Raw genomic sequence first — 13,281 nt, forward strand, 5'->3', positions numbered from 1 at the left:
TGTCTCGAACTATTTGCAGTAAGATATTTTCAAGTTTATAGTTATAAACATTCTGCTACTGAATATGGACAGTGATCAAGTAAGAATAAGTTAGGGTTTTATTATAAAGTGAGACTGAAGAAATAATTTTTATCTTATACGAAGAACTATTTAAAACTTGTATTGCACTATTTGTAATGGCACCTTTATAAAAAAAAATTGTGGGAAAATCTTATGGGACCAAAGTGCTTATGTCATCGGTCCCTAAGCTTACGCACTACTTAATCTAACTTACATCAACTTATGCTAAGTACAACACACACACACACACACACACACACACACACACACACACACATTCCGGAGGGAGGACTCGAACATCCGACAGAGGGAACCGCGCGGACCGTGGCACGAACCCCTAAGACCGCGCGGTTGCCCCGCGCGGCAGGCACCTTTATCAGCCGACGTTGTTATTGACTGCACATGTTAGGAACTAGTTTTCTTTTTCCCTTGTGCCATGTTCATGAATATTGAAATTTTTGTTTATATATACTACAGACAGAATAACGTGACTAGCTTGTGGACAAGGGAGGGAATGTGCGTTATAATCGTTCATTTCATAAAACAGCGTGATTTGCGTGCCAGTTACAGCCAATAACTGCCACTGGAGCTCGCTGCCGTCGCGTATACCAAGTTGAGGCACACTTACTGTATAGACAAGTCGCATAGATTCTGAGCGTTCAGCAGCACGCTGAACTCTTCACACTCTACGTTCAAGAGCACGGTTCATGGGCTGACGGCTACAGGTCAAGCCAGGCGCAGTGGGCCACCGCCGTCACTCAGACGGGGTTGGGAACTGCGCAGGCCCCACGACGAACCCAGGACCATCACAGACTGGCTGGAATTTCAGGAAATGGCGCGAACGGGGCGGCCGCGCCTCGGCAGCTCTTGGTTTGAAAGTCAGAACCTTAAGAGCTAGTCTACAGCCCAGAGCTCAGCGGCTTCAACTAGTTGATGACTCTGCTCGGGATCAAATGTGTGTGAATTTCTAAGGGGCCAAACTTATAGGGTCATCGGTCCCCAGTTTTACGCAATACTTAAACTAACTTATGCTAAGAACAACAAACACACCCATTCCCGAGGGAGGACTAGAACCTCCGGCGGGAGGGGCTGCGCTATCAGTGACATGGCGCCTCTAACCGCGCGGACACTCCGCCCGGCGAGGCTGCTCGACGCCGCTGGAATAGCTTACAGGAGGGAGTAAGAATTTCTTTTCATTCATGTTGCCAGTGTATACAGGGTGTTACAAAAAGGTACGGCCAAACTTTCAGGAAACATTCCTCACACACAAAGAAAGAAAATATGTTATGTGGACATGTGTCCGGAAACGCTTACTTTCCATGTTAGAGCTCGATTTATTATTGCTCTTCAAATCACATTAATCATGAAATGGAAACACACAGCAACAGAACGTACCAGCATGACGTCAAACACTTTGTTACAGGAAATGTTCAAAATGTCCTCCGTTAGCGAGGATACATGCATCCACCCTCCGTCGCATGGAATCCCTGATGCGCTGATGCAGCCCTGGATAAATGGCGTACTGTATCGCAGCCGTCCACAATACGAGCACGAAGAGTCTCTACATTTGGTACCGGGGTTGCGTAGACAAGAGCTTTCAAATGCCCCCATAAATGAAAGACAAGAGGGTTGAGGTCAGGAGAGCGTGGAGGCCCTGGAATTGGTCCGCCTCTACCAATCCATCGATCTCCGAATCTGTTGTTGAGAAGCGTACGAACACTTCGACTGAAATGTGCAGGAGCTCCATCGTGCATGAACCACATGTTCTATCGTACTTGTAAAGGCACATGTTCTAGCAGCACAGGTAGGAAATCATGATAACGTGTTCCATTGAGCGTAGGTACTAGAACATGGGGCCCAATCAAGACATCACCAACAATATCTGCCCAAACGTTCACAGAAAATCTGTGTTGATGACGTGATTGCACAACTGCGTGCGGATTCTCGTCAGTCCACACATGTTGATTGTGAAAATTTACAATTTGGTTACGTTGGAATGAAGCCACATCCGTAAAGAGAACATTTGCACTGAAATGAGGATTGGCACATTGTTGGATGAACCACTCGCAGAAGTGTACCCGTGGAGGCCAATCAGCTGCTGATAGTGCCTGCACACGCTGTACATGGTACGGAAACAGCTGGTTCTCCCGTAGCACTCTCCATACAGTGACGTGGTCAACGTTACCTTGTACAGCAGCAACTTCTCTGACGCTGACATTGGGGTTATCGTCAACTGCATGAAGAATTGCCTCGTCCATTGCACGTGTCCTCGTCGTTCTAGGTCTTCCCCACTCGCGAGTCATAGGCCGGAATGTTCCGTGCTCATTAAGACGCCGATCAATTGCTTCGAACGTCTTCCTGGCGGGACACCTTCGCTCTGGAAACCTGTCTCGATACAAACGTACCGCGCCACGGCTATTGCCCCGTGCTAATCCATACATCAAATGGGCATCTGCCAACTCCGAATTTGTAAACATTGCACTGACTGCAGAACCACGTTCGTGAGAACACCAACCTGTTGATGCTACGTACTGATGTGCTTGATGCTAGTACTGTAGAGCAATGAGTCGCATGTCAACACAAGCACCGAAGTCAACATTACCTTCCTTCAATTGGGCAACTGGCGGTGAATCGAGGAGGTACAGTACATACTAACGAAACTAAAATGAGCTCTAACATGTAAATTAAGCGTTTCCGGACACATGTCCACATAACATCTTTTCTTTATTTGTGTGTGAGGAATGCTTCCTGAAAGTTTGGCCGTACCTTTTTGTAACACCCTGTATAGTGCACGATTAGAGCTTCAACGTATGTAAACTGAAACACGCAACTGTCAACAATTTTCGAGAAAATCAAGTTTGTAAATTTTAAGCTTTCTTACATACTCTGCGCGATCGCTAGTATTCAGTGATTCCGCAGCAAAGCGAGTAAAAGCTTAGTTGCTCATCGAATCTCGCTGCCGGTATGTTTTTTATTTTTATTTGTTTATTTATTTATTTTTTATATGTGTGGTACGCTACGAAAATATTTTATGACAGAGAATTGTTTATACGCCGAGTTTGTTTTGCAATAGACACATTGAAAAAAAGATGCAAATGCAAAAATTCGGCGTTCGTTATATGTGACACATGTCGCAATTATTGTTATTTTCCACATTTAAATATATCAGTATAATTCTGATTCGTGCGGTGCTCCGTAGATTACACGTGAATCTTGTTGCTTATGTAAATACAGTAATATAAATGAAATGACTAAACAGGTTTGATTGAAAGTTCTCGTGTATCCTTTTCTGATTTCAAATCTGCTTGCGAAAACCTTTTTTCTCCAGTTTTCAGGACGAAGGTTTGGAGGAGGAGAAGGAGGAGAAGATTAGTGTTCAACGTCCCGTCGACAACCAGGTCATTAGACACGGAGCGCAGGCTCGGATTAAGGAAGTAAGGGGTAGGAAATAGGCCGTACCCTGAAAGGAACAGTCCCGGCATTTGGCTGAAGCAATATAGGAAAATCATGGAAAACCTAAATCTGGATTTCTGGATGCGGGTTTGAAGGTAAAGATTATGAACACAATAAGAGAATCATTAAATACTGGAATTAGTAACGTCATAAAATATCTGTTATTAAAATTACGTGAGAATAGAAACAAAAATGATGTACCAGCAGCGATATTCTATTCAGTAACCTTGCAATTACGAAACCAAAGGCTTACTTGCTCGGCTGCTGAGTCCTTTAATACAAGCGACCATAAAAAGTATACAGGGGCGCCTAAATTTTTCAAACCCGATTTTGTCGTAAAAGTTTGAGAGCTGCGTCTCTATAGTGGTCTCCTACACACCTTGTCAGTATGGGTAAAGTCGGTGAGGGTAAGTTCGTAAGGTCCTCTTGTTAGCCGTATATTCAACCGGTCACTGGTGCGGAGACTCGGCTGGTCGAATGCACCGTGCCGAAGGAATGACGTTACAAGTTGAGAGCTTTTACACTCTCTTCCTCCGGATGTGTTGCGATCAGAGGTGTAAAAATTCTCCTTCTAGCCCGCATGTCCCTGTCTCCACCGAAACTATTAAAGCAGCTCAGCCTGTCGCGACGGAAACCCTAGGGTGGGCATGTGCGAAGCACAGCGGTTAATGCAGGCCAGCTTGGGTTTCTGCAAGCAGGCGAGATTCACGGGACCCGTTCAGAGTGCTGCGGCTGACGACAGCTGCGTGGGTGGTTCCACTGCAGGTCAGTTATCGTAACGGTACGACCAGCAAAATGAAGAAACCAAACTTAACGGAAATTGAGCAGAAATTTAAGAATTGGGGAACACATAGTAGTCACGAAACAGAGCTCAAGTCCAGCATGTTTTTTGCATTTATAAGGTATCTTCAAATAAATCGTTGCGTGCTCCACAATGCAAATTATGTAAAAAGTTACTAAGCAGTAATTCGGGAACCTCAAATATGAATTTGACGAACAGTTTCGTCACTTCATAAATATTTTGAACGAGAGCAAATATTTTGTGGCTCGTAAGTGCGAGACTTAGAAGGTGATGATTGCATGGAAATGTGCGCTAAGGACTTGAGGCCATTAGCTGTATAGAGAGAAGGCTTTCTACATTTAGGGCAGACATTCATTGAAACAGTAAATAGTACGGTTCAACGGATATAAAAAAGCTTATGCCTTCTCGATTGACAGTAGATAGGAAAGTCCAAATCATAGCTCATAAAATTCGCAGCAAAATGCTCCCCGACATAGTGCATGCAATTAGCTGTGATATCTGTGCAGGTATCATTGATTTATGTATAGACAATGTTTCATTTGCTATTGATTAAGGCAATACAGAATGTAAGCTGCTTAAATGAGCTTTTTTTGTTGAGTGCTACAAATTCTCGGAAAGTAATTTCATCCTGCTTTTATATATTAAGAGGTGTCTCATAACTGGTTCAAAAGCTGAATAAGTGTACATTGCCTAAAATAACTATAAAATAACCTAAAACACCCCTATTAGGAACGAAAGCCTGGAAAACAGGGCAAAAATGTACATCAGGTTAAAACCACAAGATTCTGGTGGTATGCAACTTAGTGTTGAGAAAACAAAGTATGAATGAAGAGCTTCTTCTTCCAGGCAAGTATATTTAAGGTTAACTTAAAATGAGAAACGCAGTTGGGCGTTATAGATTTTAGAATGAACTGTACCGTGACTGTTACTGAGATTAAATGAAATAAAAAGTTTACTGTTACCAGTCACTATTTATTTATCTCGCGTTTCGAAGTTTTAAACCTCGATCATCAGGTGGATTTACATTTGTTAGTATGACATTTGTGTGCGTGTTGTGTTACAATTTTTTTTTCAAGAACTTGTGGCATTGTCTAGTGGAGAAACAAAACACTATTTCAGAACAAGATTTTTGCTTTCTTTTGACAAAAAGTGAAACTTATGTCTAGCGGTAAACATAAAATAAGTAAAACAGTGCATCTCCAGTGGTCACAGGCTCCTTTCGCTGTCATAACACATCACATGTATACGGTCATATTTTTTAAAATATTTTACAAAATACTTGTTGTTTCATTTAATTAGAATGAACTACTTTGGCCAATTACATTGAATTTAGTGAACTCACGATACACATACTGGAAAACTCAATTAAAATTGATGTAACTGAGCTCATACTAGGATGAAACACTCCAAGGTTACTGAGACTGTTTCTCCAAACCCTTAAGTTAGTTGGCGTTGCAATGTACTCGTCATTTCAGGATCTTACGAGGGAAGACTCTCGATGTTCACAGATAGTTCTTCTTAAAACAGTAAAAATATATTAGACGTGACCTGATGGTGGCTCGAGTTGAGAATAGCCAGCAACTATTCCTAAAAAGGTGAAGTTGCAGAGACTACAGTTTAGCGAAAAAGCAAACCTACATAATCCCGACAAACGTCTAAAAGGGAGCAAAGGACAAATAAAGTCCAGCTTTTTCTGGCCTACAATGACCCAGAATGAATATATATTATATTGGGCCTCGTCTTGTGATACTCGGATAAAACAAAAAGAATTTTCATCAACTTCCAAACCCTACTCATACACTACCGTGAAAGCTCTCAGAATAAATTGGGACGCAGAGTAGCACAACGGCAAGTCGGGCAGGGAAGCAAGACTACTTTAGCCTGCTTGGATTGGGCATAGTCTGGCTAGGATGGGAGGAAAGCAACCTACCCGTTCTAATGATAATGTGCGGCAGCTCACCTGCCTGCAAACCAGTCAAGCATGGGGAGGTTAAAAGCGGAATACACGTACATCTGGTCGTGGCATGTGATTGGTTTCTATCACGCTCTGGGCTGTGGAAACACTGCGTTGCGCCACACCATGTAGCAACGTAGTCCAAAATTTGACGGCAGAACATCATATTGCTGAATGCTGCACTAGAAGGATCACACTGGGCAGCTGTAGCATTATATTGGTGACTGGCCCGCACGTGATTGGCCAGCTGTCGAGGCCGCCGTGAAGCTCAGAGCACAATACCTTGGAGAGCTGTAGCCAGTGGCGGACATAGGAGGGCAGCTCGACCTTTTCCCTCTCGCTCCAGAAACAAAATCATCTTCTGAAGCCGAACCTGTATTCTGTCACCAATATAGGCTTATCAGCTCAGAATCAGTTTGAACGAAGTCAGAATATGTACTGAATATTACTATTAACAATTAGCAAATGTAGCTACATCCATTTGTTTGCAGTCTCAAAACTATTTTGCCATTCGCCATTATTTCCACTGCAACTGAAAACGCTAAACGTCTCTGGGCCATAAAAGCTTATAGCCCAGTTGTATCCTCAGTTCACAATGATTTCTCATGCTAACATTCAGTTTCAAAAATTCCTAAAGATATGAAGATAGAAATTATTCACATGTATCCGAACATTACCTACCTGACAGCATAGTATGTAAAAAATATCATATAACTTGTAATTTATTTCTGTAAATTATATTGTAGGCAATAATTATGTGTTATAAAGTGGTAGAGTTAGAATGCTTGGTGGTTAATAAACAATTTTTTTAATCAGTAGTGAGTTTTATTTCGTAGGAAATTGTGCCTTTTTTCCTTCATCCAGCCCGCTTCCACGAAAGTGATATTCGGTGAAAGTGTACTGTTATTGTAAATTAAATTGCGTGTTTCACAATGTAAAAAACAAACAACTCTCAGCTCAAAACAGTTTTGTGACATGGTCTCGAGATAAGAAGATATCCTTTCCGAAGTTATGAAAAATTTCGTACTGTATGTAATGACTTACTCCTTTAATAACCAGCCTGAGCAATTTCTTGTGGATTTATATTAGGTATAGCTTGTATCCGCTTCAATACTCATACATTTTTATCCGAAATATCATTTATTACTATGATATGGATCTGTTACCTGTAAATCAGTCGTCAAAAAAGTTTTAAGGAAATAAGTGTAATCTGTTTCGACTCTGACTTTAAATGAATTTCATTCTGCTTTGATAATTTTTGGGTATGTAAATTCACAGTCTTCTTAGTTAACACAATTTTATATATTTAATAAGCAGACTACTCCTCTCATCTCTGCGTGCACAAAAACATGGTCGTTGTTTTTTTTACATAAGAAAGTGTAACAGAAGTCCCAAAAGTAGCGTAAGACAATTGTAGATGTATTGGGTTCGCAAATTCGTTGACTTCTTTTTCGCCATGGATGGCACTCTTTATAAGCTCATCTCCATTTTGTATCTTTTATTTAAATTGACGAAGGCTGTGTTTTTAGCCCCTTAACAACTACAAACTGACTTAAAAGTTCAGATTGCAATAATAGAAATTATAACAATAGTGCAGTCCACGGAGAAAATGTTACAGTTAAAATAATGTAACAATTTGCACTATATCGCCCTTCTGTCATTCACACGTTCTTCTTCAGCGACCATACATGTGCTGCATCTGATCAACGCTTCCTATTATACCACAGCCATACACAACGTTGAACCACACAACTCAGTTTACATACTGTTGACAGCTATGGATCCATTAGTCCGTTAAGTACTACGGAGAAGTGGTGCAGCAGGAGACAGTGTAGCCATACGTAGGGTCTCAAATACTGTATTTCCTTCACTCTGGAGTGATTTGTGTCTCATTCTGGGTGGCGAAATTTTGGCAGAACCCGATCTGTGATGTACTCATGGGGCACTTCTCGTACAAAACTGGGTTTTGTCTAAGGAAACAGCGTGAAAACAGAGCGGTCTGCAAGAGACCAGTAGATTAGAGCTCCACGATCGTAAGAGATCAAGCACAGCTCGGTCTTTCTCCGATTCGCTAATCAGCTTTCCCCGGCCAACACGGAGGACGTGCGGTTTTATTTAGAACCCAAGGTAACAGAAGAAACGACAGTTTCACTCACAAAACTATTGCTTCTGGGAAAATATTTCAGAAACATTCTAACAATGCCCCAGTTTTAATTAGGTGACATCACAGCTTAACGAAGGTAGTTAACAGGCCAAGTGATGGTGTCTACCGCATTTACTCCAAATGTCAGCATCTGGCACACAAATGTGAAGTCTAGGTTGTTCCTCGATTAATAGTTGATGCGACCCAGAAAACAATTAAATCGTCAGATAAATTTCATTCAGCCTAGTGTTAACATCACTGGTGCGACTAGGCCACTAGTGACAATCTTAAATTTGCAATGAACATTCGCTTATGTCGTTCCTCTTTCCTGTATGATGACAATGTTGTTAGAATCATTTAGAGGAATATCCTGCAGCGCAGAAACTAATATGAACTTAGCGGAATATCACTTTGAAAGACCGATACTCCAAGTCAACTGGGACTTCCAGGAAACAAGGTTTCAACCGATATTTTCGATTAGTAAAACTATGTCACGACTTCCTTTCCTCCCTGATTCGATTCAACACCCTTTCGTTAGTTACGCAATCTACGTACCTAATCTTCAGTCTTATTCTGTGTTATATATTTCAGAACATTTTATTCTCTCATTATCTGTACTGTTTATCGTCCACGTTATACTTTGGCGTAAAGCTACACTCCAGACTAATAGTTTCTGAAAACACCATCTAAAAATTATTTTTCTATTTTTTTGTTAAAAAATTCTCTTTTGTAGAAATGCATTTCTCTCTATTGCAAATTTTCAATTTCTATCTTCTCTACTTCAGCCACCGCAGTTACTTTTCTCCATAAATGGCAAATCTCGTCTACGACTTTCGCTGTTCCATTTTCTGAGCTCGTTCTCTCAGCATGGCCTGACTTAATTCCACTACATTCCGTTACTCTTGTTTCATTATCAACGATTTTCATCTCATAACCTCTTTCCAACCCACTATCTCTTCTATTCAGATAATATCACAATATCTTGTGTATTGTGTGTATTGTGTATTGAACTGGGGACCTAGAAACAACGGAGACGATTCGTCTCGCCGAAGCCCTCAGTGGTTCACAACCCTACACCAGGCTACAGCAGTCCATCCACCACCGAGCAAGATGGTGCAGTGGTTAGCACGCTGGACTCGCATTCGGGAGGACGACAGTTCAATCCCGCGTCCGGCCATCCTGATATAGGTTTTCAGTGATTTCCCTAAATCGCTCCAGGCAAACGCCAGGATTGTTCCTTTGAAAGGGCACGGCCGTCTTCCTTCCCCATCCTTCCCTAATCTGATGAGACCGATGACCTCGCTGTTTGGTCTCTGCCCCCGAACAACCCAATCCAACCCAACCCTAAGTCCATCCACCCCACTGCCGCCCCACACCAAGCCCAGGGTTATTGTGCGGTTCAGACCCCAGTTGTTCCTCCATTTTTGACGTCATTCGTCATGATAGAATCGGTTCCGCTCGTTACTAGTTGGCGGTGGTCTTCCATTCTGCTACATTGCTTAACCAATTTGTTTACTGCTTTGTCAAACACTTGATATGCTTTGTTGCGTCCTCTTTATCATTTCTTATATAATGTTACGGGAGTAGCGGAGGCTGGTTGATTTGCATTCATCTAACAACTCTCCGCTGAGCTCGCTCGCACTCATACACAGAAGTGGAGATGCCGAAGTCTAGTGACCGACTATAAGTATCGAAATGTTTATGCGCAACGGCTGCCTCGTTTTGATACTCGTGTGTGCTTGAACAAATTCATTCTGTTCGGACTTGCAAGATTTCGCTCTCTTGTTTCACTACTCCTTTTGGTTGCAGGTTGGAAGGACAATTGAGTCGTCGTTGCACTTGACTCCTTGCATCATTAAAAAAAAAAAAAAGTTCAGTTTCTGTGTTGTTTGGTCCACTGAAGACGCATAGCCTTACTGATGACGTGAGCAATCGCCTTTCAAGGATCCTGACTATAAACGTCCATTGCATGCAGTTCATTTCTCAATGTTCGCATGGATACTGGTTAAGGTAGCCCTGCATTCACCAACAGTAATAATTCCTGACTGGTCTGAAAACCATTGTCACTGACAAAGCGTTACAATCGTCTTCGGTCACTGATGGATTGGACATTTTTTTTTACTATCTCTCTTCTTAAGCCGTGCTTCTTGGCTGCGATTGCTCACCATTACTTGTAGCCGGCTTGACCGCTTGCATCACTGAAAAAAAAGTTAAGAACTCAGAAAACTTCTTTGGCGATGTGGGCACAGATGTGTCGAAACAGGACAGCTCCTTTCTTGCATTCTATCACATCTTTACATCGATCCATCTTACTGTGCTAACTTTATACAACTGACTGCAGTACACGCACTACCTCACTGCCGTGACTAACGTCCTATACCATCTGTCGCTCTCCAAAGCGGCCGCTATGCTCTTTTAATGTAGCGACTACTCTTAGTATTTTGTCCAGTAAGCTTATATTATTTTAACCTTATTATAACTGATTTTCAGGTTTACTTTGAAATTTTGCCTATTAAGTTCTTCCCTCGGTAGTGGAGTTTAACTGCATTCGAGGTAAACAGCATACTGTCATCACTATAACAAAGACTCTTAAGGAATATTGTCTCATCAGATATTCCTTTTCTATTTCTAGATTGTAGACATGAAAGATTGATCTAGAATTGCTAGATGATACTGAACCTCCTTCACTGACTCCTATTTGAGTTATAATTTTTCTACGGTCCTGAAAAAGGCTACAGGTCCATGGATTTATGTCCACTGTTGGTATTCCAGAGTTTCAAATGGTCAAATGTATGTGAAATCTTATGGGACTTAACTGCTAAGGTCATCAGTCCGTAAGCTTACACACTACTTAACCTAAGTTATCCTAAGAACAAACACACACACCCATGCACGAAGGAGGACTCGAACCTCCGCCAGGACCAGTCGCACAGTTCATGACTGCCGCGCCTGAGACCGCTCGGCTAATCCCGCGCGGCTCAGAGTTTCCGCATGCTCGAGTTTCCGTATGCTCGATTAAAACGAGCTTTTTTTCTATGCAGTTAGTGAATATTCGTGCGTTAAGGAGAGGAGGTGTATTGATCTTTAGTTTCCTATATACATCCTGCATCCATTCTCGTGATTTCTAACAATTACTGCATTGTTCCACAGTTGTGGAACTCTCTTATTCCGCAGACTTTCTATAAAAAAACAAAAATTGGAACTTGAACAATGGAAAATCCAGGATGGAATGTAACAATACCAGAGATAAGGAAAGTTGGTACTCGCCATATAGCGGAGATGCTGAGTCGCGAAAGGCACAATAAAAATAATCACACAATTAAAGCTTTCGGCCATTAAGGCCTCTGTCAGCAGTAGACACACGTACACACACGCACACATGTACACACGCACACACACACACACACACACACACACACACACACACACACACACAAACGCAACTTGCTCACACATTTGCAGTCTCAGAGAGCTGAGACCACACTGCCCATTTTAATGTGCCTATCGCGACTCAGAATCTCCGCTATATGGTGAGTAGCAACTTTACTTCTCTGGTATTGTTAAAATTGCAACACCGGGGAAGATTAACAAATAACGAAATTTTGTTTTGTACATACAGAGTTCCCGTATAACACAAAGATTATGTGACGAAATTTGTAATTGGTATGGGATTAAACAGGGTGTAAGATGTAGTACACAGAACTGCCACCAATAACAATAGCACGGGCTCTGACCTAGCTGGGTTTCGAGTCGATCTCAGCTTGTATAACAAGTATATGAGTATGATTTCGTACTGCTTCAGCTCTATGCCAGAGTTTATCAGTCCTGGTGGCTGGCAAGTGGTGTTAAAAAATGGTCCAAATGGCTCTGAGCACTATGGGACTTTACATCAGAGGCCATCAGTTCCCTAGAACTTAGAACTACTTAAACCTAACTAACCTAAGGGCATCACACACATCCATGCCTGATGCAGGATTCGAACCTGCGACCGTAGCGGTCGCGCGGTTCCAGACTATAGCGCCTAGAACCGCTCAGCCACTCCGTCCGGTTAGTGGTGTCACGCGAGTCGCTCGGAAACCCATGACCATGAGAGTTTTTGGGGACGTACTGGTAAAGGAAACAGTAACTAGGTAGCTCACACCAGGAGGGACGAAACGTAGTCTTGCGTTATCTTGTTAAAAGGATACATCTTGGACACCTCGAAACAGGGCACAACCACCAGACTTAGGACGTAAGAAATATATCACCTGCTGTCCAAATTATCAGCTAAGCGAAACAGAGGTTGTATCCAAACGCAAACCATAAGACACTGGACCCATATAGCGATGACAGATACAATCTGACAACGTACGTTCCCCTGGAGATCTTCACAACCTAGTACAAGATTTGTGATGCAGTATGCAGAACAGGGACTTACCTGAAAAAGCCAGGTGGTACCACTGGTGTGTCCAGTGTTCTATCTGGACGCACCATTGATGGTGTGCTCTCTAGCTGCGTCGAGGGAAACCGCAACAATAGTCGCCGTGCTGACTGTTCGACTTCATACGAGGTGGCTTTGTCCGTGGGAATACTTGTCTTGCTGCAAAGAAGCCCAGTTCCTGAGATCTTCACTGGCTAAGGAAACAATGTTTGTAACTAGTCGTGTGGGACCGCTGAGGTCTTGCACGGCGTTGAATGTGGTCCTCCACAATTCATCGATTCCACATTCGCATGGCAGTCGTGGGACGCTGATCAACGAGGATAGCAATACTGAAGGACTATAAAACGCAGTTTCGATAAGCCACGAGTCTGCCTCCATCAAATTACACGCTGGCGGACGTTCCTTAGACGAGTGATAATACGACCTTCTCACAAACAAACAACATTAAA

This window comes from Schistocerca gregaria, chromosome 4 (genome assembly GCF_023897955.1).
Source record: "Schistocerca gregaria isolate iqSchGreg1 chromosome 4, iqSchGreg1.2, whole genome shotgun sequence".
NCBI lineage: Eukaryota > Metazoa > Arthropoda > Insecta > Orthoptera > Acrididae > Schistocerca > Schistocerca gregaria.